We start from the raw sequence: 19,181 nt of genomic DNA on the forward strand, positions 1-19,181 counted from the left end.
GGCGCTAATTACCAATCCAAACATGCTCTGATTGTGACCAAACTTTGCAAGCATGTGGGGGGACCCACCCCCACATGCTTGCAAAGTTTGGTCCCCATCGGAGCATGTTTGGGTACGATGGTATGGGAAAGGCCCGGATTTTCCATGGCCTCTTAAGCACCAAGAGACTTGAAAAATCCGGACTGGGCGCTAATTACCAATCCAAACATGCTCTGATTGTGACCAAACTTTGCAAGCATGTGGGGGGGACCCACCCCCACATGCTTGCAAAGTTTGGTCCCCATCGGCGGAGCATGTTTGGGTACGATGGTATGGGGAAGGCCCGGATTTTCCATGGCCTCTTAAGCACCAAGAGACTTTAAAAATCCGGACTGGGCGCTAATTACCAATCCAAACATGCTCTGATTGTGACCAAACTTTGCAAGCATGTGGGGGGGACCCACCCCCACATGCTTGCAAAGTTTGGTCCCCATCGGAGCATGTTTGGGTACGATGGTATGGGGAAGGCCCGGATTTTCCATGGCCTCTTAAGCACCAAGAGACTTCAAAAACCCGCATTGGGCGCTAATTATCAATCCAAACATGCTCTGATTGTGACCAAACTTTGCAAGCATGTGGGGGGGACCCACCCCCACATGCTTGCAAAGTTTGGTCCCCATCGGAGCATGTTTCGGTACGATGGTATGGGGAAGGCCCGGATTTTCCATGGCCTCTTAAGCACCAAGAGACTTGAAAAACCCGCACTGGGCAGTAATTATGAATCCAAACATGCTCTGATTTTGACCAAACTTTGCAAGCATGTGGGGGGGACCCACCCCCATATGCTTGCAAAGTTTGGTCCCTATCGGAGGATGTTTGGGTACGATAGTATGGGGAAGGCCCGGATTTTCCATGGCCTCTTAAGCACCAAGAGACTTCAAAAACCCGCACTGGGCCCTAATTACGAATCCAAACATGCTCTGATTGTGACCAAACTTTGCAACCATGTGGGGGGGACCCACCCCCACATGCTTGCAAGGTTTGGTCCCCATCCGAGCATGTTTGGGTACGATGGTATGGGGAAGGCCCGGATTTTCCATGGCCTCTTAAGCACCAAGAGACTTTAAAAACCCACATTGGGCGCTAATTACCAAACCAAACATGCTCTGATTGTGACCAAACTTTGCAAGCATGTGGGGGGGACCCACCCCCCCATTCTTGCAAAGTTTGGTCCCTACCGGAGCATGTTTGGTACGATGGTCCGGGGAAGGCCCGGATTTCCCATGGCCTCTTAAGCACCAAGAGACTTGAAAAACCCGCACTGGGCGCTAATTACCAATCCAAACATGCTCTGATTGTGACCAAACTTTGGAAGCATGTGGGGGGGACCCACCCCCACATGCTTGCAAAGTTTGGTCCCTATCGGAGCATGTTTGGGTACGATGGTATGGGGAAGGCCCGGATTTTCCATGGCCTCTTAAGCACCAAGAGACTTGAAAAATCCGGACTGGGCGCTAATTACCAATCCAAACATGCTTACGATGGTATGGGGAAGGCCCGGATTTTCCATGGCCTCTTAAGCACCAAGAGACTTCAAAAACCCGCACTGGGCGCTAATTACCAATCCAAACATGCTCTGATTGTGACCAAACTTTGCAAGCATGTGGGGGTGGGTGCCCCCCCCATGCTTGCAAAGTTTGGTCCCTATCGGAGCATGTTTGGGTACGATGGTATGGGGAAGGCCCGGATTTTCCATGGCCTCTTAAGCACCAAGAGACTTGAAAAACCCGCACTGGGCGCTAATTACCAATCCAAACATGCTCTGATTGTGACCAAACTTTGCAAGCATGTGGGGGTGGGTGCCCCCCCCATGCTTGCAAAGTTTGGTCCCTATTGGAGCATGTTTGGGTACGATGGTATGGGGAAGGCCCGGATTTTCCATGGCCTCTTAAGCACCAAGAGACTTCAAAAACCCGCACACTGGGCGCTAATTACCAATCCAAACATGCTCTGATTATGACCAAACTTTGCAAGCATGTGGGGGGGACCCACCCCCACATGCTTTCAAAGTTTGGTCCCCACCATCGGAGCATGTTTGGGTACGATGGTATGGGGAAGGCCCGGATTTTCCATGGCCTCTTAAGCACCAAGAGACTTCAAAAATCCGGACTAGGCGCTAATTACCAATCCAAACATGCTCTGATTGTGACCAAACTTTGCAAGCATGTGGGGGGGATCCACCCCCCCATTCTTGGAAAGTTTGGTCCCTACCGGAGCATGTTTGGGTACGATGGTATGGGGAAGGCCCGGATTTTCCATGGCCTCTTAAGCACCAAGAGACTTGAAAAACCCGCACTGGGCGCTAATTACCAATCCAAACATGCTCTGATTGTGACCAAACTTTGCAAGCATGTGGGGGGAACCCACCCCCATATGCTTACAAAGTTTGGTCCCCATCGGAGCATGTTTGGGTACGATGGTATGGGGAAGGCCCGGATTTTCCATGGCCTCTTAAGCACCAAGAGACTTGAAAAATCCGGACTGGGCGCTAATTACCAATCCAAATATGCTCTGATTGTGACCAAACTTTGCAAGCATGTGGGGGGGACCCACCCCCCATTCTTGCAAAGTTTGGTCCCCATCGGAGCATGTTTGGGTACGATGTTATGGGGAAGGCCCGGATTTTCCATGACCTCTTAAGCACCAAGAGACTTCAAAAACCCGCACTGGGCTCTAATTACCAATCCAAACATGCTCTGATTGTGACCAAACTTTGCAAGCATGTGGGGGGGACCCACCCCCACATGCTTGCAAGGTTTGGTCCCCATCCGAGCATGTTTGGGTACGATGGTATGGGGAAGGCCCGGATTTTCCATGGCCTCTTAAGCACCAAGAGACTTTAAAAACCTGCATTGGGCGCTAATTACCAAACCAAACATGCTCTGATTGTGACCAAACTTTGCAAGCATGTGGGGGGGACCCACCCCCCCATTCTTGCAAAGTTTGGTCCCTACCGGAGCATGTTTGGTACGATGGTCTGGGGAAGGCCCGGATTTCCCATGGCCTCTTAAGCACCAAGAGACTTGAAAAACCCGCACTGGGCGCTAATTACCAATCCAAACATGCTCTGATTGTGACCAAACTTTGGAAGCATGTGGGGGGGACCCACCCCCACATGCTTGCAAAGTTTGGTCCCTATCGGAGCATGTTTGGGTACGATGGTATGGGGAAGGCCCGGATTTTCCATGGCCTCTTAAGCACCAAGAGACTTGAAAAATCCGGACTGGGCGCTAATTACCAATCCAAACATGCTTACGATGGTATGGGGAAGGCCCGGATTTTCCATGGCCTCTTAAGCACCAAGAGACTTCAAAAACCCGCACTGGGCGCTAATTACCAATCCAAACATGCTCTGATTGTGACCAAACTTTGCAAGCATGTGGGGGTGGGTGCCCCCCCCATGCTTGCAAAGTTTGGTCCCTATCGGAGCATGTTTGGGTACGATGGTATGGGGAAGGCCCGGATTTTCCATGGCCTCTTAAGCACCAAGAGACTTGAAAAACCCGCACTGGGCGCTAATTACCAATCCAAACATGCTCTGATTGTGACCAAACTTTGCAAGCATGTGGGGGGGACCCACCCCCACATGCTTGCAAAGTTTGGTCCCCATCGGCGGAGCATGTTTGGGTACGATGGTATGGGGAAGGCCCGGATTTTCCATGGCCTCTTAAGCACCAAGAGACTTCAAAATCCCGCATTGGGCGCTAATTATCAATCCAAACATGCTCTGATTGTGACCAAACTTTGCAAGCATGTGGGGGGGACCCACCCCCCATTCTTGCAAAGTTTGGTCCCCTACTGGAGCATGTTTGGGTACGATGGTATGGGGAAGGCCCGGATTTTCCATGGCCTCTTAAGCACCAAGAGACTTGAAAAATCCGCACTGGGCACTAATTACGAATCCAAACATGCTCTGATTGTGACCAAACTTTGCAAGCATGTGGGGGGGACCCACCCCCATATGCTTGCAAAGTTTGGTCCCCATCGGAGCATGTTTGGGTACGATGGTATGGGGAAGGCCCGGATTTTCCATGGCCTCTTAAGCACCAAGAGACTTGAAAAATCCGGACTGGGCGCTAATTACCAATCCAAACATGCTTTGATTGTGACCAAACTTTGCAAGCATGTGGGGGGGACCCACCCCCACATGCTTGCAAAGTTTGGTCCCCATCGGAGCATGTTTGGGTACGATGGTATGGGGAAGGCCCGGATTTTCCATGGCCTCTTAAGCACCAAGAGACTTCAAAAACCCGCACTCGGCGTTAATAACCAATCCAAACATGCTCTGATTGTGACCAAACATTGCAAGCATGTGGGGGTGGGTGTCCCCCCCATGCTTGCAAAGTTTGGTCCCTATCGGAGCATGTTTGGGTACAATGGTAAGGGGAAGGCCCGGATTTTCCATGGCCTCTTAAGCACCAAGAGACTTGAAAAACCCGCACACTGGGCGCTAATTACCAATCCAAACATGCTCTGATTGTGACCAAACTTTGCAAGCATGTGGGGGGACCCACCCCCACATGCTTGCAAAGTTTGGTCCCCATCGGAGCATGTTTGGGTACGATGGTATGGGAAAGGCCCGGATTTTCCATGGCCTCTTAAGCACCAAGAGACTTGAAAAATCCGGACTGGGCGCTAATTACCAATCCAAACATGCTCTGATTGTGACCAAACTTTGCAAGCATGTGGGGGGGACCCACCCCCACATGCTTGCAAAGTTTGGTCCCCATCGGCGGAGCATGTTTGGGTACGATGGTATGGGGAAGGCCCGGATTTTCCATGGCCTCTTAAGCACCAAGAGACTTTAAAAATCCGGACTGGGCGCTAATTACCAATCCAAACATGCTCTGATTGTGACCAAACTTTGCAAGCATGTGGGGGGGACCCACCCCCACATGCTTGCAAAGTTTGGTCCCCATCGGAGCATGTTTGGGTACGATGGTATGGGGAAGGCCCGGATTTTCCATGGCCTCTTAAGCACCAAGAGACTTCAAAAACCCGCATTGGGCGCTAATTATCAATCCAAACATGCTCTGATTGTGACCAAACTTTGCAAGCATGTGGGGGGGACCCACCCCCACATGCTTGCAAAGTTTGGTCCCCATCGGAGCATGTTTCGGTACGATGGTATGGGGAAGGCCCGGATTTTCCATGGCCTCTTAAGCACCAAGAGACTTGAAAAACCCGCACTGGGCAGTAATTATGAATCCAAACATGCTCTGATTTTGACCAAACTTTGCAAGCATGTGGGGGGGACCCACCCCCATATGCTTGCAAAGTTTGGTCCCTATCGGAGGATGTTTGGGTACGATAGTATGGGGAAGGCCCGGATTTTCCATGGCCTCTTAAGCACCAAGAGACTTCAAAAACCCGCACTGGGCCCTAATTACGAATCCAAACATGCTCTGATTGTGACCAAACTTTGCAACCATGTGGGGGGGACCCACCCCCACATGCTTGCAAGGTTTGGTCCCCATCCGAGCATGTTTGGGTACGATGGTATGGGGAAGGCCCGGATTTTCCATGGCCTCTTAAGCACCAAGAGACTTTAAAAACCCACATTGGGCGCTAATTACCAAACCAAACATGCTCTGATTGTGACCAAACTTTGCAAGCATGTGGGGGGGACCCACCCCCCCATTCTTGCAAAGTTTGGTCCCTACCGGAGCATGTTTGGTACGATGGTCCGGGGAAGGCCCGGATTTCCCATGGCCTCTTAAGCACCAAGAGACTTGAAAAACCCGCACTGGGCGCTAATTACCAATCCAAACATGCTCTGATTGTGACCAAACTTTGGAAGCATGTGGGGGGGACCCACCCCCACATGCTTGCAAAGTTTGGTCCCTATCGGAGCATGTTTGGGTACGATGGTATGGGGAAGGCCCGGATTTTCCATGGCCTCTTAAGCACCAAGAGACTTGAAAAATCCGGACTGGGCGCTAATTACCAATCCAAACATGCTTACGATGGTATGGGGAAGGCCCGGATTTTCCATGGCCTCTTAAGCACCAAGAGACTTCAAAAACCCGCACTGGGCGCTAATTACCAATCCAAACATGCTCTGATTGTGACCAAACTTTGCAAGCATGTGGGGGTGGGTGCCCCCCCCATGCTTGCAAAGTTTGGTCCCTATCGGAGCATGTTTGGGTACGATGGTATGGGGAAGGCCCGGATTTTCCATGGCCTCTTAAGCACCAAGAGACTTGAAAAACCCGCACTGGGCGCTAATTACCAATCCAAACATGCTCTGATTGTGACCAAACTTTGCAAGCATGTGGGGGTGGGTGCCCCCCCCATGCTTGCAAAGTTTGGTCCCTATTGGAGCATGTTTGGGTACGATGGTATGGGGAAGGCCCGGATTTTCCATGGCCTCTTAAGCACCAAGAGACTTCAAAAACCCGCACACTGGGCGCTAATTACCAATCCAAACATGCTCTGATTATGACCAAACTTTGCAAGCATGTGGGGGGGACCCACCCCCACATGCTTTCAAAGTTTGGTCCCCACCATCGGAGCATGTTTGGGTACGATGGTATGGGGAAGGCCCGGATTTTCCATGGCCTCTTAAGCACCAAGAGACTTCAAAAATCCGGACTAGGCGCTAATTACCAATCCAAACATGCTCTGATTGTGACCAAACTTTGCAAGCATGTGGGGGGGATCCACCCCCCCATTCTTGGAAAGTTTGGTCCCTACCGGAGCATGTTTGGGTACGATGGTATGGGGAAGGCCCGGATTTTCCATGGCCTCTTAAGCACCAAGAGACTTGAAAAACCCGCACTGGGCGCTAATTACCAATCCAAACATGCTCTGATTGTGACCAAACTTTGCAAGCATGTGGGGGGAACCCACCCCCATATGCTTACAAAGTTTGGTCCCCATCGGAGCATGTTTGGGTACGATGGTATGGGGAAGGCCCGGATTTTCCATGGCCTCTTAAGCACCAAGAGACTTGAAAAATCCGGACTGGGCGCTAATTACCAATCCAAATATGCTCTGATTGTGACCAAACTTTGCAAGCATGTGGGGGGGACCCACCCCCCATTCTTGCAAAGTTTGGTCCCCATCGGAGCATGTTTGGGTACGATGTTATGGGGAAGGCCCGGATTTTCCATGACCTCTTAAGCACCAAGAGACTTCAAAAACCCGCACTGGGCTCTAATTACCAATCCAAACATGCTCTGATTGTGACCAAACTTTGCAAGCATGTGGGGGGGACCCACCCCCACATGCTTGCAAGGTTTGGTCCCCATCCGAGCATGTTTGGGTACGATGGTATGGGGAAGGCCCGGATTTTCCATGGCCTCTTAAGCACCAAGAGACTTTAAAAACCCGCATTGGGCGCTAATTACCAAACCAAACATGCTCTGATTGTGACCAAACTTTGCAAGCATGTGGGGGGGACCCACCCCCCCATTCTTGCAAAGTTTGGTCCCTACCGGAGCATGTTTGGTACGATGGTCTGGGGAAGGCCCGGATTTCCCATGGCCTCTTAAGCACCAAGAGACTTGAAAAACCCGCACTGGGCGCTAATTACCAATCCAAACATGCTCTGATTGTGACCAAACTTTGGAAGCATGTGGGGGGGACCCACCCCCACATGCTTGCAAAGTTTGGTCCCTATCGGAGCATGTTTGGGTACGATGGTATGGGGAAGGCCCGGATTTTCCATGGCCTCTTAAGCACCAAGAGACTTGAAAAATCCGGACTGGGCGCTAATTACCAATCCAAACATGCTTACGATGGTATGGGGAAGGCCCGGATTTTCCATGGCCTCTTAAGCACCAAGAGACTTCAAAAACCCGCACTGGGCGCTAATTACCAATCCAAACATGCTCTGATTGTGACCAAACTTTGCAAGCATGTGGGGGTGGGTGCCCCCCCCATGCTTGCAAAGTTTGGTCCCTATCGGAGCATGTTTGGGTACGATGGTATGGGGAAGGCCCGGATTTTCCATGGCCTCTTAAGCACCAAGAGACTTGAAAAACCCGCACTGGGCGCTAATTACCAATCCAAACATGCTCTGATTGTGACCAAACTTTGCAAGCATGTGGGGGGGACCCACCCCCACATGCTTGCAAAGTTTGGTCCCCATCGGCGGAGCATGTTTGGGTACGATGGTATGGGGAAGGCCCGGATTTTCCATGGCCTCTTAAGCACCAAGAGACTTCAAAATCCCGCATTGGGCGCTAATTATCAATCCAAACATGCTCTGATTGTGACCAAACTTTGCAAGCATGTGGGGGGGACCCACCCCCCATTCTTGCAAAGTTTGGTCCCCTACTGGAGCATGTTTGGGTACGATGGTATGGGGAAGGCCCGGATTTTCCATGGCCTCTTAAGCACCAAGAGACTTGAAAAATCCGCACTGGGCACTAATTACGAATCCAAACATGCTCTGCTTGTGACCAAACTTTGCAAGCATGTGGGGGGGACCCACCCCCATATGCTTGCAAAGTTTGGTCCCCATCGGAGCATGTTTGGGTACGATGGTATGGGGAAGGCCCGGATTTTCCATGGCCTCTTAAGCACCAAGAGACTTGAAAAATCCGGACTGGGCGCTAATTACCAATCCAAACATGCTTTGATTGTCACCAAACTTTGCAAGCATGTGGGGGGGACCCACCCCCACATGCTTGCAAAGTTTGGTCCCCATCGGAGCATGTTTGGGTACGATGGTATGGGGAAGGCCCGGATTTTCCATGGCCTCTTAAGCACCAAGAGACTTCAAAAACCCGCACTGGGCGTTAATAACCAATCCAAACATGCTCTGATTGTGACCAAACATTGCAAGCATGTGGGGGTGGGTGTCCCCCCCATGCTTGCAAAGTTTGGTCCCTATCGGAGCATGTTTGGGTACAATGGTAAGGGGAAGGCCCGGATTTTCCATGGCCTCTTAAGCACCAAGAGACTTGAAAAACCCGCACACTGGGCGCTAATTACCAATCCAAACATGCTCTGATTGTGACCAAACTTTGCAAGCATGTGGGGGGACCCACCCCCACATGCTTGCAAAGTTTGGTCCCCATCGGAGCATGTTTGGGTACGATGGTATGGGAAAGGCCCGGATTTTCCATGGCCTCTTAAGCACCAAGAGACTTGAAAAATCCGGACTGGGCGCTAATTACCAATCCAAACATGCTCTGATTGTGACCAAACTTTGCAAGCATGTGGGGGGGACCCACCCCCACATGCTTGCAAAGTTTGGTCCCCATCGGCGGAGCATGTTTGGGTACGATGGTATGGGGAAGGCCCGGATTTTCCATGGCCTCTTAAGCACCAAGAGACTTTAAAAATCCGGACTGGGCGCTAATTACCAATCCAAACATGCTCTGATTGTGACCAAACTTTGCAAGCATGTGGGGGGGACCCACCCCCACATGCTTGCAAAGTTTGGTCCCCATCGGAGCATGTTTGGGTACGATGGTATGGGGAAGGCCCGGATTTTCCATGGCCTCTTAAGCACCAAGAGACTTCAAAAACCCGCATTGGGCGCTAATTATCAATCCAAACATGCTCTGATTGTGACCAAACTTTGCAAGCATGTGGGGGGGACCCACCCCCACATGCTTGCAAAGTTTGGTCCCCATCGGAGCATGTTTGGGTACGATGGTATGGGGAAGGCCCGGATTTTCCATGGCCTCTTAAGCACCAAGAGACTTCAAAAACCCGCATTGGGCGCTAATTATCAATCCAAACATGCTCTGATTGTGACCAAACTTTGCAAGCATGTGGGGGGGACCCACCCCCACATGCTTGCAAAGTTTGGTCCCCATCGGAGCATGTTTCGGTACGATGGTATGGGGAAGGCCCGGATTTTCCATGGCCTCTTAAGCACCAAGAGACTTGAAAAACCCGCACTGGGCAGTAATTATGAATCCAAACATGCTCTGATTTTGACCAAACTTTGCAAGCATGTGGGGGGGACCCACCCCCATATGCTTGCAAAGTTTGGTCCCTATCGGAGGATGTTTGGGTACGATAGTATGGGGAAGGCCCGGATTTTCCATGGCCTCTTAAGCACCAAGAGACTTCAAAAACCCGCACTGGGCCCTAATTACGAATCCAAACATGCTCTGATTGTGACCAAACTTTGCAACCATGTGGGGGGGACCCACCCCCACATGCTTGCAAGGTTTGGTCCCCATCCGAGCATGTTTGGGTACGATGGTATGGGGAAGGCCCGGATTTTCCATGGCCTCTTAAGCACCAAGAGACTTTAAAAACCCACATTGGGCGCTAATTACCAAACCAAACATGCTCTGATTGTGACCAAACTTTGCAAGCATGTGGGGGGGACCCACCCCCCCATTCTTGCAAAGTTTGGTCCCTACCGGAGCATGTTTGGTACGATGGTCCGGGGAAGGCCCGGATTTCCCATGGCCTCTTAAGCACCAAGAGACTTGAAAAACCCGCACTGGGCGCTAATTACCAATCCAAACATGCTCTGATTGTGACCAAACTTTGGAAGCATGTGGGGGGGACCCACCCCCACATGCTTGCAAAGTTTGGTCCCTATCGGAGCATGTTTGGGTACGATGGTATGGGGAAGGCCCGGATTTTCCATGGCCTCTTAAGCACCAAGAGACTTGAAAAATCCGGACTGGGCGCTAATTACCAATCCAAACATGCTTACGATGGTATGGGGAAGGCCCGGATTTTCCATGGCCTCTTAAGCACCAAGAGACTTCAAAAACCCGCACTGGGCGCTAATTACCAATCCAAACATGCTCTGATTGTGACCAAACTTTGCAAGCATGTGGGGGTGGGTGCCCCCCCCATGCTTGCAAAGTTTGGTCCCTATCGGAGCATGTTTGGGTACGATGGTATGGGGAAGGCCCGGATTTTCCATGGCCTCTTAAGCACCAAGAGACTTGAAAAACCCGCACTGGGCGCTAATTACCAATCCAAACATGCTCTGATTGTGACCAAACTTTGCAAGCATGTGGGGGTGGGTGCCCCCCCCATGCTTGCAAAGTTTGGTCCCTATTGGAGCATGTTTGGGTACGATGGTATGGGGAAGGCCCGGATTTTCCATGGCCTCTTAAGCACCAAGAGACTTCAAAAACCCGCACACTGGGCGCTAATTACCAATCCAAACATGCTCTGATTATGACCAAACTTTGCAAGCATGTGGGGGGGACCCACCCCCACATGCTTTCAAAGTTTGGTCCCCACCATCGGAGCATGTTTGGGTACGATGGTATGGGGAAGGCCCGGATTTTCCATGGCCTCTTAAGCACCAAGAGACTTCAAAAATCCGGACTAGGCGCTAATTACCAATCCAAACATGCTCTGATTGTGACCAAACTTTGCAAGCATGTGGGGGGGATCCACCCCCCCATTCTTGGAAAGTTTGGTCCCTACCGGAGCATGTTTGGGTACGATGGTATGGGGAAGGCCCGGATTTTCCATGGCCTCTTAAGCACCAAGAGACTTGAAAAACCCGCACTGGGCGCTAATTACCAATCCAAACATGCTCTGATTGTGACCAAACTTTGCAAGCATGTGGGGGGAACCCACCCCCATATGCTTACAAAGTTTGGTCCCCATCGGAGCATGTTTGGGTACGATGGTATGGGGAAGGCCCGGATTTTCCATGGCCTCTTAAGCACCAAGAGACTTGAAAAATCCGGACTGGGCGCTAATTACCAATCCAAATATACTCTGATTGTGACCAAACTTTGCAAGCATGTGGGGGGGACCCACCCCCCATTCTTGCAAAGTTTGGTCCCCATCGGAGCATGTTTGGGTACGATGTTATGGGGAAGGCCCGGATTTTCCATGACCTCTTAAGCACCAAGAGACTTCAAAAACCCGCACTGGGCTCTAATTACCAATCCAAACATGCTCTGATTGTGACCAAACTTTGCAAGCATGTGGGGGGGACCCACCCCCACATGCTTGCAAGGTTTGGTCCCCATCCGAGCATGTTTGGGTACGATGGTATGGGGAAGGCCCGGATTTTCCATGGCCTCTTAAGCACCAAGAGACTTTAAAAACCCGCATTGGGCGCTAATTACCAAACCAAACATGCTCTGATTGTGACCAAACTTTGCAAGCATGTGGGGGGGACCCACCCCCCCATTCTTGCAAAGTTTGGTCCCTACCGGAGCATGTTTGGTACGATGGTCTGGGGAAGGCCCGGATTTCCCATGGCCTCTTAAGCACCAAGAGACTTGAAAAACCCGCACTGGGCGCTAATTACCAATCCAAACATGCTCTGATTGTGACCAAACTTTGGAAGCATGTGGGGGGGACCCACCCCCACATGCTTGCAAAGTTTGGTCCCTATCGGAGCATGTTTGGGTACGATGGTATGGGGAAGGCCCGGATTTTCCATGGCCTCTTAAGCACCAAGAGACTTGAAAAATCCGGACTGGGCGCTAATTACCAATCCAAACATGCTTACGATGGTATGGGGAAGGCCCGGATTTTCCATGGCCTCTTAAGCACCAAGAGACTTCAAAAACCCGCACTGGGCGCTAATTACCAATCCAAACATGCTCTGATTGTGACCAAACTTTGCAAGCATGTGGGGGTGGGTGCCCCCCCCATGCTTGCAAAGTTTGGTCCCTATCGGAGCATGTTTGGGTACGATGGTATGGGGAAGGCCCGGATTTTCCATGGCCTCTTAAGCACCAAGAGACTTGAAAAACCCGCACTGGGCGCTAATTACCAATCCAAACATGCTCTGATTGTGACCAAACTTTGCAAGCATGTGGGGGGGACCCACCCCCACATGCTTGCAAAGTTTGGTCCCCATCGGCGGAGCATGTTTGGGTACGATGGTATGGGGAAGGCCCGGATTTTCCATGGCCTCTTAAGCACCAAGAGACTTCAAAATCCCGCATTGGGCGCTAATTATCAATCCAAACATGCTCTGATTGTGACCAAACTTTGCAAGCATGTGGGGGGGACCCACCCCCCATTCTTGCAAAGTTTGGTCCCCTACTGGAGCATGTTTGGGTACGATGGTATGGGGAAGGCCCGGATTTTCCATGGCCTCTTAAGCACCAAGAGACTTGAAAAATCCGCACTGGGCACTAATTACGAATCCAAACATGCTCTGCTTGTGACCAAACTTTGCAAGCATGTGGGGGGGACCCACCCCCATATGCTTGCAAAGTTTGGTCCCCATCGGAGCATGTTTGGGTACGATGGTATGGGGAAGGCCCGGATTTTCCATGGCCTCTTAAGCACCAAGAGACTTGAAAAATCCGGACTGGGCGCTAATTACCAATCCAAACATGCTTTGATTGTCACCAAACTTTGCAAGCATGTGGGGGGGACCCACCCCCACATGCTTGCAAAGTTTGGTCCCCATCGGAGCATGTTTGGGTACGATGGTATGGGGAAGGCCCGGATTTTCCATGGCCTCTTAAGCACCAAGAGACTTCAAAAACCCGCACTGGGCGTTAATAACCAATCCAAACATGCTCTGATTGTGACCAAACATTGCAAGCATGTGGGGGTGGGTGTCCCCCCCATGCTTGCAAAGTTTGGTCCCTATCGGAGCATGTTTGGGTACAATGGTAAGGGGAAGGCCCGGATTTTCCATGGCCTCTTAAGCACCAAGAGACTTGAAAAACCCGCACACTGGGCGCTAATTACCAATCCAAACATGCTCTGATTGTGACCAAACTTTGCAAGCATGTGGGGGGACCCACCCCCACATGCTTGCAAAGTTTGGTCCCCATCGGAGCATGTTTGGGTACGATGGTATGGGAAAGGCCCGGATTTTCCATGGCCTCTTAAGCACCAAGAGACTTGAAAAATCCGGACTGGGCGCTAATTACCAATCCAAACATGCTCTGATTGTGACCAAACTTTGCAAGCATGTGGGGGGGACCCACCCCCACATGCTTGCAAAGTTTGGTCCCCATCGGCGGAGCATGTTTGGGTACGATGGTATGGGGAAGGCCCGGATTTTCCATGGCCTCTTAAGCACCAAGAGACTTTAAAAATCCGGACTGGGCGCTAATTACCAATCCAAACATGCTCTGATTGTGACCAAACTTTGCAAGCATGTGGGGGGGACCCACCCCCACATGCTTGCAAAGTTTGGTCCCCATCGGAGCATGTTTGGGTACGATGGTATGGGGAAGGCCCGGATTTTCCATGGCCTCTTAAGCACCAAGAGACTTCAAAAACCCGCATTGGGCGCTAATTATCAATCCAAACATGCTCTGATTGTGACCAAACTTTGCAAGCATGTGGGGGGGACCCACCCCCACATGCTTGCAAAGTTTGGTCCCCATCGGAGCATGTTTCGGTACGATGGTATGGGGAAGGCCCGGATTTTCCATGGCCTCTTAAGCACCAAGAGACTTGAAAAACCCGCACTGGGCAGTAATTATGAATCCAAACATGCTCTGATTTTGACCAAACTTTGCAAGCATGTGGGGGGGACCCACCCCCATATGCTTGCAAAGTTTGGTCCCTATCGGAGGATGTTTGGGTACGATAGTATGGGGAAGGCCCGGATTTTCCATGGCCTCTTAAGCACCAAGAGACTTCAAAAACCCGCACTGGGCCCTAATTACGAATCCAAACATGCTCTGATTGTGACCAAACTTTGCAACCATGTGGGGGGGACCCACCCCCACATGCTTGCAAGGTTTGGTCCCCATCCGAGCATGTTTGGGTACGATGGTATGGGGAAGGCCCGGATTTTCCATGGCCTCTTAAGCACCAAGAGACTTTAAAAACCCACATTGGGCGCTAATTACCAAACCAAACATGCTCTGATTGTGACCAAACTTTGCAAGCATGTGGGGGGGACCCACCCCCCCATTCTTGCAAAGTTTGGTCCCTACCGGAGCATGTTTGGTACGATGGTCCGGGGAAGGCCCGGATTTCCCATGGCCTCTTAAGCACCAAGAGACTTGAAAAACCCGCACTGGGCGCTAATTACCAATCCAAACATGCTCTGATTGTGACCAAACTTTGGAAGCATGTGGGGGGGACCCACCCCCACATGCTTGCAAAGTTTGGTCCCTATCGGAGCATGTTTGGGTACGATGGTATGGGGAAGGCCCGGATTTTCCATGGCCTCTTAAGCACCAAGAGACTTGAAAAATCCGGACTGGGCGCTAATTACCAATCCAAACATGCTTACGATGGTATGGGGAAGGCCCGGATTTTCCATGGCCTCTTAAGCACCAAGAGACTTCAAAAACCCGCACTGGGCGCTAATTACCAATCCAAACATGCTCTGATTGTGACCAAACTTTGCAAGCATGTGGGGGTGGGTGCCCCCCCCATGCTTGCAAAGTTTGGTCCCTATCGGAGCATGTTTGGGTACGATGGTATGGGGAAGGCCCGGATTTTCCATGGCCTCTTAAGCACCAAGAGACTTGAAAAACCCGCACTGGGCGCTAATTACCAATCCAAACATGCTCTGATTGTGACCAAACTTTGCAAGCATGTGGGGGTGGGTGCCCCCCCCATGCTTGCAAAGTTTGGTCCCTATTGGAGCATGTTTGGGTACGATGGTATGGGGAAGGCCCGGATTTTCCATGGCCTCTTAAGCACCAAGAGACTTCAAAAACCCGCACACTGGGCGCTAATTACCAATCCAAACATGCTCTGATTATGACCAAACTTTGCAAGCATGTGGGGGGGACCCACCCCCACATGCTTTCAAAGTTTGGTCCCCACCATCGGAGCATGTTTGGGTACGATGGTATGGGGAAGGCCCGGATTTTCCATGGCCTCTTAAGCACCAAGAGACTTCAAAAATCCGGACTAGGCGCTAATTACCAATCCAAACATGCTCTGATTGTGACCAAACTTTGCAAGCATGTGGGGGGGATCCACCCCCCCATTCTTGGAAAGTTTGGTCCCTACCGGAGCATGTTTGGGTACGATGGTATGGGGAAGGCCCGGATTTTCCATGGCCTCTTAAGCACCAAGAGACTTGAAAAACCCGCACTGGGCGCTAATTACCAATCCAAACATGCTCTGATTGTGACCAAACTTTGCAAGCATGTGGGGGGAACCCACCCCCATATGCTTACAAAGTTTGGTCCCCATCGGAGCATGTTTGGGTACGATGGTATGGGGAAGGCCCGGATTTTCCATGGCCTCTTAAGCACCAAGAGACTTGAAAAATCCGGACTGGGCGCTAATTACCAATCCAAATATGCTCTGATTGTGACCAAACTTTGCAAGCATGTGGGGGGGACCCACCCCCCATTCTTGCAAAGTTTGGTCCCCATCGGAGCATGTTTGGGTACGATGTTATGGGGAAGGCCCGGATTTTCCATGACCTCTTAAGCACCAAGAGACTTCAAAAACCCGCACTGGGCTCTAATTACCAATCCAAACATGCTCTGATTGTGACCTAACTTTGCAAGCATGTGGGGGGGACCCACCCCCACATGCTTGCAAGGTTTGGTCCCCATCCGAGCATGTTTGGGTACGATGGTATGGGGAAGGCCCGGATTTTCCATGGCCTCTTAAGCACCAAGAGACTTTAAAAACCCGCATTGGGCGCTAATTACCAAACCAAACATGCTCTGATTGTGACCAAACTTTGCAAGCATGTGGGGGGGACCCACCCCCCCATTCTTGCAAAGTTTGGTCCCTACCGGAGCATGTTTGGTACGATGGTCTGGGGAAGGCCCGGATTTCCCATGGCCTCTTAAGCACCAAGAGACTTGAAAAACCCGCACTGGGCGCTAATTACCAATCCAAACATGCTCTGATTGTGACCAAACTTTGGAAGCATGTGGGGGGGACCCACCCCCACATGCTTGCAAAGTTTGGTCCCTATCGGAGCATGTTTGGGTACGATGGTATGGGGAAGGCCCGGATTTTCCATGGCCTCTTAAGCACCAAGAGACTTGAAAAATCCGGACTGGGGGCTAATTACCAATCCAAACATGCTTACGATGGTATGGGGAAGGCCCGGATTTTCCATGGCCTCTTAAGCACCAAGAGACTTGAAAAACGCGCACACTGGGCGCTAATTACCAATCCAAACATGCTCTGATTGTGACCAAACTTTGCAAGCATGTGGGGGGACCCACCCCCACATGCTTGCAAAGTTTGGTCCCCATCGGAGCATGTTTGGGTACGATGGTATGGGAAAGCCCGGATTTTCCATGGCCTCTTAAGAACCAAGAGACTTGAAAAATCCGGACTGGGCGCTAATTACCAATCCAAACATGCTCTGATTGTGACCAAACTTTGCAAGCATGTGGGGGGGACCCACCCCCACATGCTTGCAAAGTTTGGTCCCCATCGGCGGAGCATGTTTGGGTACGATGGTATGGGGAAGGCCCGGATTTTCCATGGCCTCTTAAGCACCAAGAGACTTTAAAAATCCGGACTGGGCGCTAATTACCAATCCAAACATGCTCTGATTGTGACCAAACTTTGCAAGCATGTGGGGGGGACCCACCCCCACATGCTTGCAAAGTTTGGTCCCCATCGGAGCATGTTTGGGTACGATGGTATGGGGAAGGCCCGGATTTTCCATGGCCTCTTAAGCACCAAGAGACTTCAAAAACCAATGGGCACTAATTACCAATCCAAACATGCTCTGATTGTGACCAAACTTTGCAAGCATGTGGGGGGGACCCACCCCCCCATTCTTGCAAAGTTTGGTCCCCTACTGGAGCATGTTTGGGTACGATGGTATGGGGAAGGCCCGGATTTTCCATGGCCTCTTAAGCACCAAGAGACTTGAAAAAACCGCACTGGGCAGTAATTATGAATCCAAACATGCTCTGATTGTGACCAAACTTTGCAAGCATGTGGGGGGGACCCACCCCCATATGCTTGCAAAGTTTGGTCCCTATCGGAGCATGTTTGGGTACGATAGTATGGGGAAGGCCCGGATTTTCCATGGCCTCTTAAGCACCAAGAGACTTCAAAAACCCTCACTGGGCGCTAATTACCAATCCAAACATGCTCTGATTGTGACCAAACTTTGCAAGCATGTGGGGGTGGGTGCCCCCCCCATGCTTGCAAAGTTTGGTCCCTATTGGAGCATGTTTGGGTACGATGGTATGGGGAAGGCCCGGATTTTCCATGGCCTCTTAAGCACCAAGAGACTTGAAAAACCCGCACACTGGGCGCTAATTACCAATCCAAACATGCTCTGATTATGACCAAACTTTGCAAGCATGTGGGGGGGACCCACCCCCACATGCTTGCAAAGTTTGGTCCCCATCGGAGCATGTTTGGGTACGATGGTATGGGGAAGGCCCGGATTTTCCATGGCCTCTTAAGCACCAAGAGACTTCAAAAATCTGGACTAGGCGCTAATTACCAATCCAAACATGCTCTGATTGTGACCAAACTTTGCAAGCATGTGGGGGGGACCCACCCCCACATGCTTGCAAAGTTTGGTCCCTATCGGAGCATGTTTGGATTGGTAATTAGCGCCCAGTCCGGATTTTTGAAGTCTCTTGGTGCTTAAGAGGCCATGGAAAATCCGGGCCTTCCCCATACCATCGTACCACCCCCACATGCTTGCAAAGTTTGGTCCCCATTGGAGCATGTTTGGGTATGATGGTATGGGGAAGGCCCGGATTCTCCATGGCCTCTTAAGTACCAAGAGACTTCAAAAACCCACATTGGGCGCTAATTACCAATCCAAACATGCTCTCATTGTGACCAAACTTTGCAAGCATGTGGGGGGGATCCACCCCCCCATGCTTGCAAAGTTTGGTCCCCATCGGAGCATGTTTGGGTATGATGGTATGGGAAAGGCCCGGATTCTCCATGGCCTCTTAAGTACCAAGAGACTTCAAAAACCCGCATTGGGCGCTAATTACCAATCCAAACATGCTCTCATTGTGACCAAACTTTGCAAGCATGTGGGGGGGATCCACCCCCCCATTCTTGGAAAGTTTGGTCCCTACCGGAGCATGTTTGGGTACGATGGTATGGGGAAGGCCCGGATTTTCCATGGCCTCTTAAGCACCAAGAGACTTGAAAAACCCGCACTGGGCGCTAATTACCAATCCAAACATGCTCTGATTGTGACCAAACTTTGCAAGCATGTGGGGGGAACCCACCCCCATATGCTTGCAAAGTTTGGTCCCCATCGGAGCATGTTTGGGTACGATGGTATGGGGAAGGCCCGGATTTTCCATGGCCTCTTAAGCACCAAGAGACTTGAAAAA

Source organism: Cibotium barometz, chromosome 53 (assembly GCF_041138505.1).
Source record: "Cibotium barometz isolate CiBa-2024 chromosome 53, ASM4113850v1, whole genome shotgun sequence".
NCBI classification, from domain to species: domain Eukaryota; kingdom Viridiplantae; phylum Streptophyta; class Polypodiopsida; order Cyatheales; family Cibotiaceae; genus Cibotium; species Cibotium barometz.